This window comes from Megascapheus bottae, chromosome X (genome assembly GCF_031878675.1).
Source record: "Megascapheus bottae isolate mThoBot1 chromosome X, mThoBot2.hap1, whole genome shotgun sequence".
In the NCBI taxonomy this organism is placed as follows: domain Eukaryota; kingdom Metazoa; phylum Chordata; class Mammalia; order Rodentia; family Geomyidae; genus Megascapheus; species Megascapheus bottae.
In genome coordinates, this window is record NC_143547.1 from 97,748,499 (window position 1) to 97,761,489 (window position 12,991).

The 12,991-nt window shown below is 35.4% G+C and overlaps 1 pseudogene; it reads right to left on the reverse strand.

Annotated features, from left to right (window-relative positions):
* LOC150041634 (small ribosomal subunit protein uS5 pseudogene) overlaps positions 1 to 12,502 on the reverse strand; it is a 100,720-nt pseudogene extending 88,218 nt beyond the window's left edge.
* Between the last annotated feature and the right edge of the window lie 489 nt (positions 12,503 to 12,991).

Here is a 12,991-nt window from a genome sequence, read left to right on the forward strand (position 1 = left end):
TTGATAAGTATTACTTAAGTTAATCTAAACTTTCTACACAAATACTCTGTCAATCACCTTATGTCAGTTATCCTTACACGATACCCTTTCTTCATTACTATAATATTCTTAAACTCCTGTATTATTCTTTCCCTACCTCACTTGTCGTCTTTCATATTATTTTTCTATCTCTGGTCCTCTGTTCATCCTTCAACTCTTATAATGCATGGATCTACATTTGATGGTTGTTGAGCAATGCTGTGTATCTAGGTGTTCAATTATACTCTAGGTCCAGAGGGACTTAAGTACAATAGAGATTGTATTGAGGAGCTTATTGTTTTGGTCATAAATTGGTCATCTGTGATTGTATTAGATTAGTATGTAAGTATACAAAAAGAAAGAATGTTATTACCAATCTAAAAGAGCTAATATCTATTGTCAGCCAACTAAAAAGGTCTAGGTTGGTTATATCTGAAAAATTATAATCTTGTTTAGTATTAATCTTGCTCCCATTCTCAAATGGGCAGAACAAGAAATACAAGAAAAATGTCAACTCAAGGAATAGCATTTCCCACCCAACATAAACAGGCAATGGAGCAGTCAGTGGCAAATCTAGAGGAGAGCCTTCCAAGTGCTATACAAATGCAATTGATAAACATCATTAATGAAAAATGTGAAAACATAAAGAACGAGATAAGGGAGGAAGCCACAGCTAAACAAGAGGAAAGCATAAACAAGGTGATATGTGAAAAAGGGGAAGCCATAAAGGAGGCCACAATAAAAGATTTTCAAATAAAAAGGGACGAATTCATAGAATCGACAAACAAAAAGGTGACTAAACTCCAACAAATGTCCAAAGAGAATAAAGCTGCTGAGGTAACCACTCAAATGGAAATAAAGGAGCTAAAGAAATCCATACATGATCTAAAAGAAGAGATGCAAGGCATCAAAAATGAGCAATTAGAAGCAAGGGAGATGAAGAATAAAATAGATAGCTTTGATAGCAGGTTAGACAATGCAGAAGAGAGAATTTCCGGGGTTGAAGATACTTTAGTTGTTATACAAAAAGAACAGAAAATGAGGCAATTCAAATCTAGGAAATATGAGAAAGCGCTACAGGAGGTCCAAGATACAATTAGGAAGCCTAATTTAAGGCTAATTGGTATTGAGGAGGGTCTAGATAAATAGGTCAATGGTACTGGAAATATACTTCAGGGAATCATCTCAGAGAACTACAGAAAATTCTCAAAGATGTTCTACACATGGAAAACCAACACAAATGTAATACAGAGAAAGACATGGCACGTAAAACTCATAATATCCAAGTACCACAAAAACTATCAAGACACAGGCCCTAATGAAAGCTTGTAAAAATGGCAGAAACTAATGAATATTTCTCAATCCTGACTCTCAATATCAATGTACTTAACTCTCTAATTAAGCGGCATAGATTATCAGTTGGATCAAAAAACAGGATCCATCACTCTGCTGCCTTCAAGAGACACATCTTACCCAAAAAAAAACAAACACATTTTGAAAATGAGAGGTTGGAATAAACTCTATCAATCTAACGGCCCCCATAAAAAGGCTGGAGTTGCCATCTTCATATCAGATAAAATAGATTTCAAACTAAAATTAGTGAGAAAAGACAAACAAGGTTACTACATACTACTAAAGGGATCTTACCTCCAGGAGGACATAACCATCCTAAATATCTACACACTGAATCCCGGAGCTCTGAACTTCATCAAGCAAACTTTACTTTCACTGGAACCACACATAGATTGAAACACAGTGATTGTTGGTGACATTAACACACCACTCTCACCTTTGGACAGATCAACAAGGCAAAAACTCAACAGAGAAACCTTAGAATTGAATAACTATATAGACCAACTAGATGTAATACACATCTGCAGATTATTCCACCCCGCAACAACACAATATACGATTTTCTCAGCAGCACATGGAACATTTTCCAAAATAGACCACATCTTAGGCCATAAAACAAACCTTGACAGATTCAGAAACATTAAAATTATTACTTGCACTCTCTCAGATGACAAGGGCATCAAATTGGAACTGAACACAAAACTCCACCAACGAAAACCCTGTAATTCATGGAGATTGAACAACACATTGTTGAATCACCAATGGGTCATCGAAGAGATCAGACCAGAAATCCAACACTTTATGAAATTTAACAAAAGGAGCACACAAAATACCAGCTCCTTTGGGACACGGCAAAGGCAGTACTCAGAGGAAAATTTGTAGCTCTGAGTGCCTACAATAACAAATTGGAAAAACTGCAAACCAACAATTTAATGTGTCACCTTAAGCTCCTGGAAAAAGAGAGACAAACCAACCCTAATATCACTAGAAGGAAGCAAATTATTAAAATCAAAGTAGAATTAAATGAATTGGAATCCCAAAAAAAACTATAGAAAGAATCAACAAAACAAGAAGTTGGTTACTTGAAAGAATTAACAAAATTGACAAACCCTTAGCAAATCTTACCAAAAAAAGAAGGGAGCAAACCAAAATAAACAAAATCACAGACGAAAATGGTAATATCACGACAGAAATTACCAAGATCCAGAGTATCATGAGGGAATACTTCTCAAACCTGTATGCCAACAAATTTGAGAATCTAGAAGAAATGGATGAATTCCTAGCCAATATTAACATACCCACACTGAACCAAGAAGAAATAACACAACTAAACATGCCTATTTCAAGCTCTGAAATAGAAATGGCAATAAGAGAATTTCCACCTAAAAAAGCCCAGGGCCAGATGGATTCACAGCTTAATTCTATAAGTTCTTCAAAGCAGAGGTCACACCAATACTCCTCAAGCTTTTCAATGAAATTGAAAATGAAGGTTCTTTACCAAACTCATTCTATGAAGCCAGTATAACCCTCATCCCCAAACCAGACAGAGATTCATCAAAGAAAGAGAACTATAGACCTATTTCTTTGATGAACATTGATGCAAAACTTCTCAACAAAATACTGGCCAACCGTCTACAACAACTCATCAAAAAAATTATACACTATGATCAAACAGGTTTCATCACAGGGAGGCAAAGCTGGTTCAACATACGCAAATCAATTAATATAATTCAACACATCAACAGGAGCAAGGACAAAAATCACATGAGTGTCTCAATAGATGCTGAAAGGGCATTTGGCAAGATTGAACACCCCTTTATGTTAAAAGCTCTGGAGAAACTAGGAATCCATGGAACATTCCTCAATATAATAAAGGCTGTGTATGACAAACTCACAGCTAGTATTACACTTCCCAGCGAAAAACTAAAGCCATTCCCTCTAAAATCAGGAACAAGACAAGGATGACCCCTCTCTCCACTCCTCTTTAATATAGTATTAATTCCTAGCCAGTGCAATAAGGCAAGAAGCAAGCATAAAGTGGATCCAAATAGGAAAGAGGAAGTAAAACTTTCCCTCTTTGCAGATGACATGACTCTGTATTTAAAGAAACCTATAGATTCTACTCCCAAGCTCCTTGATTCAAAACTTTGGAAGGGTAGCAGGGTGTAAAATTAACCCTCAAAAATCAACTGCCTCCCTCTACGCCAACAGTGAGAGGAATGAGGCCAAAATCAGGAAAGCAACTCCATTTGCAATAGCTTCAAAGAAAATAAAGTACCTAGGAATTACCTTAACTAAGAATGTAAAGGACCTTTTTGATGAAAACTTTAAAACCCTGAAAAAGGAAATTAAAGCAGAACTGAGGAAATGGAAAAACCTCCCATGCTCCTGGATTAGAAGAATCAATATCATGAAAATGACAAACTTGCCAAGGGCTATCTACAAATTGAATGCAATACCCATCAATATCCCAATGTCATTCTTTAAAGAAATAGAATAGGCCATCCAAAATTTCATATGTAACAATAAAAGACCCCGTATAGCAAAAACACTTCTTAGCAGAAAGAACAGCGCTGGAGGAATTTCAATACCAAACTTTAGACTCTATCACAGAGCTATAATTATCAAAACAGCTTGACACTGTCAAAAGAATAGGCCTGAAGACCAATGGAAAAAAAATGAAGACCCAGATATGAAACCACAGACCTATGGCCACCTAATCTTTGACAAGGGAGTCAAAAAAATAGAATGGAAGAACGATAGCCTCTTCAACAAGTGGTGATGGCAGAACTGGTTAAGCACCTGCAGAAAACTAAAGTTGGATCCTTCTTTGTTACCCTGCACTAGAATTAGCTCCAAATGGACCAAAGATCTGGAGGTAAAAGCTGACACTCTGAAACTTTACAAGAAGGAATAGGAGATACACTAGGCCTCCTTGGCACAGGTCGAAACTTTCTTAACAAGGACCAAGAATCACAACAAATCAGAGAAAGGCTGGATAAGTGGGACTGCATTAAACTGCAGAGCTTTTGTATGGCAAAGGACATAGCAAGTAAACTAATCAGGAAGCCTACAGAGTGGGAGAAGATCTTCACCAACCAAACAACGGACAAAGGCCTCATATCTAAAATATATTAACAGCTGAAAAAATTGAATCACTCCAAAACTAATCTCCAAAGTAACAACCATCCCATTAATAGATGGGCCAAAGACTTAAATCGAGTCTTCTCTGAAGAAGAAATAAAAATGGCCTATAGACACATGAAGAAATGCTCACCATCTCCGGTCATAAAAGAAATGCAAATCAAAACAACTCTAAGATTCCGCCTCACTCCCGTTAGAATGGCTAGGATCAAGAAAACTAATAACAGCAGATGCTGGAGGGGATATGGCCAGGAAGGATGTCTACTACACTGTTGGTGGGAGTGCAAACTCTTTCAACCAATATGGAAAGCAGTATGGCAGTTTCTCAAAAGACTAAACATAGAACTCCCCTATGACCCAGCAATTCCACTACTTGGCATTTACCCAATCATCCAGAAACAAAGACATACTAAATCTACCAGCACAACAATGTTCATTGCAGCACTATTTACCATAGCAAAGATTTGGAACCAACCTAGATGTCCCTTAGTTGATGAGTGGATCAACAAGATGTGGTATTTGTACACAATGGAATTCTATGCTGCTGTCAGAAAGAATGACATTGCCCCATTTGTTAGGAAATGGAAAGACTTAGAAAAGATCATATTAAGTGATGTAAGCCAGACTCAAAGGAACTTAGGCTCAGTGGTTTCCCTCATTTGTCATAATCAGTAGAAACCTTGGACTCTCCTAGCAGAGATTTGCAAAAGAGGAAAACCTTGATAAAAAAGGCCATATAGTAGGATGCTAAATGAAAGGATCTCTAGGATATAGAAACATAAGCCATATAATGAATGATTGTTGTCCTTAAGGTACTATGTTATCTCTCATCTTTCTTGCTGTCCCTTGGTTATCTCATATTGTTACAGTATCTCACTTTGTTTACCTGATATATCAGATATATTTGTATTTGGTTTTTTGAAATTGGATAGGGAACGGGGGAAAACAAGATGAAAGGTGGGGGTGGGGGGACGGAAAATGGAGAGCAAGACATGTGAAAGTGTATCAATGTATGGGAATTAATGCACTATCTGTCTGGAAAACATCATGTAACCCTTCTATTAATTACAATAAAAATATATGAAAAAAATGGTCATTGTCATACTGCCCTTAAAAACATCTACCACTGGTTGGCTTATAAAGAGTCGATTATATGTCAAATTGTTTGTTGTAGAAGAGAGACTCACCTATAAGCAGCAAATACTTCACCATTAAGAGAAAGAACTTGGTAGTAACACTTTTTGGGTTGGTAACTAGCTTGTTTGAGTGGCAAGTAATTTAGCCTTTCAAAGCCTCATTTTCCATGTTCACATCAGTATAAATAAATGGGGGAATTTCCAGTATTTATGTGATTGTTGACCAATACTGCGTTTGTGAGTTTGTGCTAAAATTGTGGCTAACATTAACAATGAGTGTGAGTATTCTATTCCTCTTTAATAGGTACAAGAGCATAAACATTAAGAAGAAAGAAGGGGAAAGGAGAAAGGAAGATGGAGAGAAAGCCAGAGCAGGGTAGAATAATAACAATAGAAAGAAACAGAAGGAAAAATGGGAACATTGAAGATTTGGTGACATTTATCCTCACTGTCCCATAGAGTGTGGAGGCTCCAAAGAAAGTAGCTCGTGTACTGTTCAGAACATATAGAATGGGAAAAGGCATACACAAGAATACTGAGATGGACTTCAAGAAGGGATTCACTGCCTGGCAAAGCAACAGTCTTACTAAAGTTTTGCTCAGAAAAAAAGATGAGCTTGCACTCATATTAGGCATAAGGAAGATAGTAGAGATAAGTAGGGCATGGGAATCAATCATTCAGAACTCATAGAATGTTTCGTTGTGGAATATGACATATTTAATGAGAATCAAGCATTACTGGCTATTAAAAAGATACAGACACAGAACCACAGGAAAGAAAATGGGAGGGAAGAAGGATGCACATGTATGTGTGTGTGGGTGTGTGTGAGGGTGTGTGAGAGAGAAATAGAGAGACAGAGACAGAGAGAGGGAGACAGGGAGACAGAGTAAAAGAGAGAAGGGGGTAGGAGGTGGAAGACCTATCATTCTAAGATTTCAGTACAGATCCTTGAAAATTTAGTTAGATGTAGCAATATCTTTTCCAATTAACTATCTTTCAGCTAAGATCTTCCAACATGGATCCTTAATATTCTCCATTAATATTATTTCATCTAGTCTTTTCAGAGAATTTGCAAACTATTCAGCTGGATTTTGTTACATAAGCAAAGTATAATGATTAAATTCCCTGGCACATTAAATTATGTCTGCATCTATAATGCAGATGTGTTTACTTTTATATTTTGGCTTCTGTGACCATTCAGTATCCAATTCAATATAGTCCAAAAAATGGAATTGTGCCATATTAGTTAAAACCACTCAGTACAGTTATATTGTATGCCTTTAGAGGACAGGTTCATGAAGAATCCTTAAAAAGGATGCAATGATACTTATAATTTCTGATAAGTCTTTGACAAATACTCCCTTTATAATTGAGCTGTCGCATTGTAAACTGCTATATCTTGCTCATTCTGCATGTTTGTATTCAGATCCTTTCAGACATATTTCACAAATGCTATCCTTTTTTTGTAATTAATAGAGGAGTTACAGTGATACTGTATTTCCAAGAAATATTGAACTCATTAAACGCATAGTGTTTTGCTAGATGTTAGAGTTAGAGTTGAGACAGTTTATGGCAAGACATGCCAAGGGGATGTAGGCTTTATTATGGTTTAAATTGTATATAAGTTAAATATAAATACAAATACTCATTTGATTTGAATGAGTCTGGGGCAATTTCTGAAACACAAAAGAGAATCTATGGCTTTCAAACAAAAAAATTAATACTTGATATTTCCAGTGGAAGGTAGGAAAGAAAATTTGACATAGAAAGGAAAAAATGATTTAGCATGAAATCATCCACTGGGAAGATAAATTTCAATAAACACAGACTAAAGAAGTAATTATATTTAATTTAAAGACAAGATACAGAATTAAAGTGCATAAAAGAATGAGGTAAAAGTAAGCATTAGAAAACAAAATGCATAAAAGAATATTTTATTACATTCATTTTAAATTTATAAGTTAGATTTATTTTTTCTTACAATAAAGTGGTAAATTTGATCAACTCTTGAGAATTTAACTATAAATATCAAATTATTCAGGACAATTTTTAAATGCATATACATAGACTATTTCATTTACAGAGGTTCAAAAAATTAATTAAAAAAGAGTACAAGAGCGAGGACTCAATAGTTGCAAACCAAATGCTATGGACATGTCTACTGGAAATATAAACACAACTACATAGACATAAAAACTTATGACTCTATATACATAATGTTTTATTATAAAGATTAACATGTATCTATAACATACAAACCCTCAGCCTAATTTTGATTATGTTCTGAAATCTAAGTGCCAGTGATTGTATAGATTCCCTTTTTGAATATTGTTTATTAAACACGTCATTTGAAATAGAATGTAAAAATCAATGTTAATAAATTCTTTAACAAAATAAAGTAAATTGAAGAAATTATGAAGCCATCAAAACAAAGAGAAATAATAAAGCAATTTAAAAGCAAATACAAGGCATTATGATGAAATATTTACCACTGGACGGTCATCTAATTCCCTTTCTAAAAGACATTTTAATTTCACATTTACAAATTAAATTTTAAGGTATTTCAAGAAATATGTTTAAGCATAAATGTAAAATAAATGTACATGTGTATGCATGTGCATGTATACCACTCACTAAATATGCCAATAGAAAGAAAGCTGCTATATCTCCCATAATAACAAAATATATCTTAGCACACAATCATTACAAAGGGCAATGTAATAAACACACATCCTTTTCACTATCTGGGAAGAGTGACCTACTTTTTGGTTTCTTTTATTTGAAGCAAAAAGAAATCCCAATGGACACATTAGAAATTTTATTGTTTGTGATAGCAGAATTACATGCAACCTAGGTGTCCACTACAAATATAGTAGGTAATGATGAATGTTATTTCTTACTTTATAGCGATCAAGGTAATAAACTAGATGTACTTAATATATCCCAGCCGTATTTTATACAAGTAACAAAGAATGCTCAAAAAAAACCCAAGAAATACAGAAACAAGGACATACTAAATCCACTAGCACAACGATGTTCATTAGAGCACTATTTACCAAAGCAAAGATATGGAACCAACCCAGATGCCCCTCAGTTGATGAGTGGATCAACAAGATGTAATATTTATACATAATGGAATTCTATGCTACTGTCAGAAAGAATGACATCACCCCATTTGTAAAGAAATGGAAAGACTTAGAAAAAAATCATATTAAGTGAAGTAAGCCAGACTCAAAGGAACATAGGCTCAGTGGTTTCCCTCATTTGTCATAATCAGTAGAAACCTTGGGCTCTCCTAGCAGAGATTTACAATAGAGCAAAGCCTAGATACATAAGGCCATATAGAATGATGCTAAATGAAAGGACCTCCAGGATATAGAAACAAAAGCCATATAAGGAGTGATTGTTGTTCTCAATGTACTATGTTATCTCTCATCTCTTTGTTGTCCTTTGAATATCTCATATTGTTATAGTATTTTACCTTGTTATCTGATATATTGTATATATGTTTATTTTGTTATTTGAAATCAGATAGGGAAGGGGGAAAACAAGATGAGGGGCAGGGGTGGGGGGAGGGAAATGGGGACCAGGACATGAGAAAGGTTATCAAAGTTTGTGAAGTAATGTATCTTCTATCTGGTGAATATAATGTAACCCTTCTATTAATTACTATAAAAATATATGAAGAAAAAAAGAAATGCAATGAAATCTACAAGACATTTATTTATCTGATTAAAAAGCACATATGCACAGAAGAATCGCAGGTATTTACTGAGAGATTTGTATATGACTAATATCTTCTTAAGAGCATCATGCATACCGACTCAGTAAATCTTCATGATAACTCTATAAAACTCAAGAACACAGATAATAAGTTGTTTTTCCAAGTCTATACTAATATGGTAGCTAAGTTAGGATTCACTGTAAGAATGAATTACTACTGTAATCGAACCACTATGCATAAAGCAAAAATTTTTGTCATTGTATATACATATCCAAGGATATGTATTATAAACACTTTGAATATAAGACAGAAGGAGATTCACTGATGAAACATAGAATAAGAGGGGAACCTTATAATGATCAATAAATCAGTAGTAAAATATTACAATGTCCCCAAAATTGGAACATATATATAGAAACACATTTTATATATAAGTGCATATACATATATACACATATATGTATAAATATGTATCTTACCAATTTTCTTAGTACTAAAAGACTAACAATTGTTTTCTGATGAGTAGTATAATCCTTCTTTCATGCATGTGTCTTATGTGCATCAATATTCAGACATTTCCTAGAACTTCTCTGGAATTTTGGACATGCTATCAATACTCAACTGACAGTGAATAATAGAAATACAGTAAAATGCTTCCTGGTTCAGACTCTGTGTAGTTCTTCTGATATGATTTGTGTCTTCAAAGCTCTGTCTTTAAGTAGTTTACCTGGAAACAAGCACAAAGTCAGGATAGGGACAAAATGATTTTAAATAAATTTTGAATAAACACAAAATAAGGTTACAAGTTTTGATAATAGCATCTAGGTAAATATATTATTTCCTCTGCTTCTTTTTATAGTGTGAATGATTAATCATTTGTTATGAACATATATGATCATAATCACTAGTAAAGGATTAAAATGCCAGAAGCTCCTGGGTCAATATTTAACAACAAAATGCAAACGATGCAAACCTGGATTGTGGATCATATTCTGGGAAACAGGAGAAGGACCAAAATATTAGCTTAATTAATTCATTTAAATCTAATATGTTGTTCAATATCCCCTAAGAAGAAAATATCGCACATGATTTACACTTGCAAGAATTGTATTTTTAGGGACAGCATTTGTGAAAGAAAATCAAGACAAGAGGACAGAACCATTGCACCATAATACAGATTTGACCTTTGTAAATGAGAGAATCTTCATATCCAAATCAGCTATCAAAGTAATCTTGACTCTTCCGGTATCTTACCTGCTTTAGTATCCCTGTTGTTTCCCATCATTGGCTGAACATAGCCTGGAACAAAGGCTGATTCAAAGCATAAGGGCCAGAGTTGCAAGTCCATTGCAGTCACAAATCTGAAAGCAACTGATTATCTTAAAAGTGACTTTTACATGTCTAAGCCTATTTTATGGCCAACACTCTTCTCAATGCTCAGTGCAGTATAGCCAAGTAAACAAGAAATGAATGTCTTCCCTCCTCCATTCCTTTTTTATTTTTTAAAATCCTCACCTTTCATATGATAAGTTAGCAGGTGAGACTTTGAATATTAATTATATTTAGATAGGGTCATAAGAGCCAAAGCCTTGCAATGAGATTTTTAACCTTATTAACAAGAGACTACATAGCACTCTTTTCCATTGTCAGGTGAGGATATATAGAGATGGTGATTTGCAGACAAGGGATAAAACACTCAACAGACACTTAACTGCCCAGAACCTTGATACTGGCCTTTCCAGCTTCAAGAACTGTGTGAAATAAATGTTGACGGGTTTAGCCTCATAGAATATAGTATTTTGCTCTAGAAAACCAAGTAGACTTATGTCGGGGAAATACACACCTGGTTCTAAATAGTCTAACGGTTAAATAGTGGAAAGCAAGTATAGTCAAACTTTGGGGAAATGGTAGAAAAGTGCAAAATATCATAATTGTTCAGTTTATCTAGGTGAGCCAGGAAAAGTTTTACAGGAGATATACTTGACTTTGCTTTCAAGGAAAAAAGATTGTTATGGCAGAAAAACTATGGAAAGATGTAGAAGAAGGAAGAAACAACATTAGTAAATGGAAGGAGGAATTTCCATCTTTTCAAGGACAAATGCTAAGACAGCTTTATGGGAGCTGAGGTTACTTGGAGGTCATTGTTTAGGAGAAGATGGAAATGAGGATTGAGGATAAACAAAATGGTCAATTGGTTGTTTTATTTCCAAAGATATATGCTTCTTCCTCTGTGTGTGGAGGGTGGAGGGGGTATGTGAATGCATGTGCCCATGAATGTGTGTACTCACTTTGCTTCTTAATATAATTCAGTGAAAAGACATTGAAGATTTTCAACCAAAGGTTTGGGGGTAATCTGATATGATTAAACTTTACCATTAGAGATAATCCTTAGACTCTACTGTGGGAAGTAGATTTAAGCAGGATAAGAGTAAAGATAGGGGGCCTGGAGTGTGGCCCACTGTGGTACAATGCTTGTCCAGCATGCACAAAGACTCAGGTTCAATTCCTTGGTAGCACATACACAGAAAAATCTGAAAGTGGTGCTGTGGCTCAAGTGGTAAAGCACTAGCCTTGAGAAAGCCAAGGACAGTGCTCAGGACCTGAGTTCAAGTCTCAGGGCTGGAAAAAAAGAGTAAAGATAGAAAAGAGACAAGATTTGGAGAAAGGAAGCATTGCTACAGTTCAGGAAAAATCATGATGAACTGAGAAAGCAAACTAGGAAAAACTGAGGAAAATAATCCAAGATATATTCCAGAGGTGGATTTGACAGTAACTGGTGAATATCAAAGTGAAATATAGGTGTAAACTAGAGAATAATGCTGTCATAGAAAACGGTTTCTTTATTCAAAATTCATATTAAAATCAACGTATTTATCTTCTTGTGTATAATCTGAAGGCTGAAAATATGTTTTGTAAATTTGGCCGAAAGGAAAGTACCACCAGGTTATTCAGGCAGAAAAGTTTATTTGGAGCAACCGTACTACTGGCCCACTCGAGACAGAGGCCTGCAGACGGTGGACTCATGGAGGAGTGAGCTTAAATAGGGAGAGGGTGAGGAGAAGAGGGCCAGTGAAGATGTAGATGTTCTTTCAGAGCCCAGGAACCTCTCAGAGTCCGAAAGATGCATGACCGGGGAGGGTGAGGATGTGACCTCAGAGGAAGGGAAATGACCTCACAACCTCAGGGACCACCCACTGTCCCCAGGAATGCCAGTTACCTGGGCTACACATGCTAGGCAGAGACTTCTAGGGCAGGTGTCATGTATGCGCGGGGGTGGCCTGGGGGGGGGGGAGAAACAAAGGGAAAGGGCCATTTTTCCTGGGAAGACCTAACAACTGCATCTAATTCTTGGACCACTTGTATATAACTCTTGAAAAAACTCACTACCTTTTTGTTTTATTAACAGTTTTACTATTTGGGGGACAATAGTCTCATAAACTTGAATCATTCCCCATAAACTAATATCAGTATTTTTTACTAACCTTAACATAATGCGATTTGCCTCTTTTTTTTATTTCCGCTGACATACCATCTCCATTGAAATAGAGGCAAAATAATCACCAGATGGAAATTTTTGTGAGATTTTCATTTTGTGTTCAAGTTTACATCAAGGGAT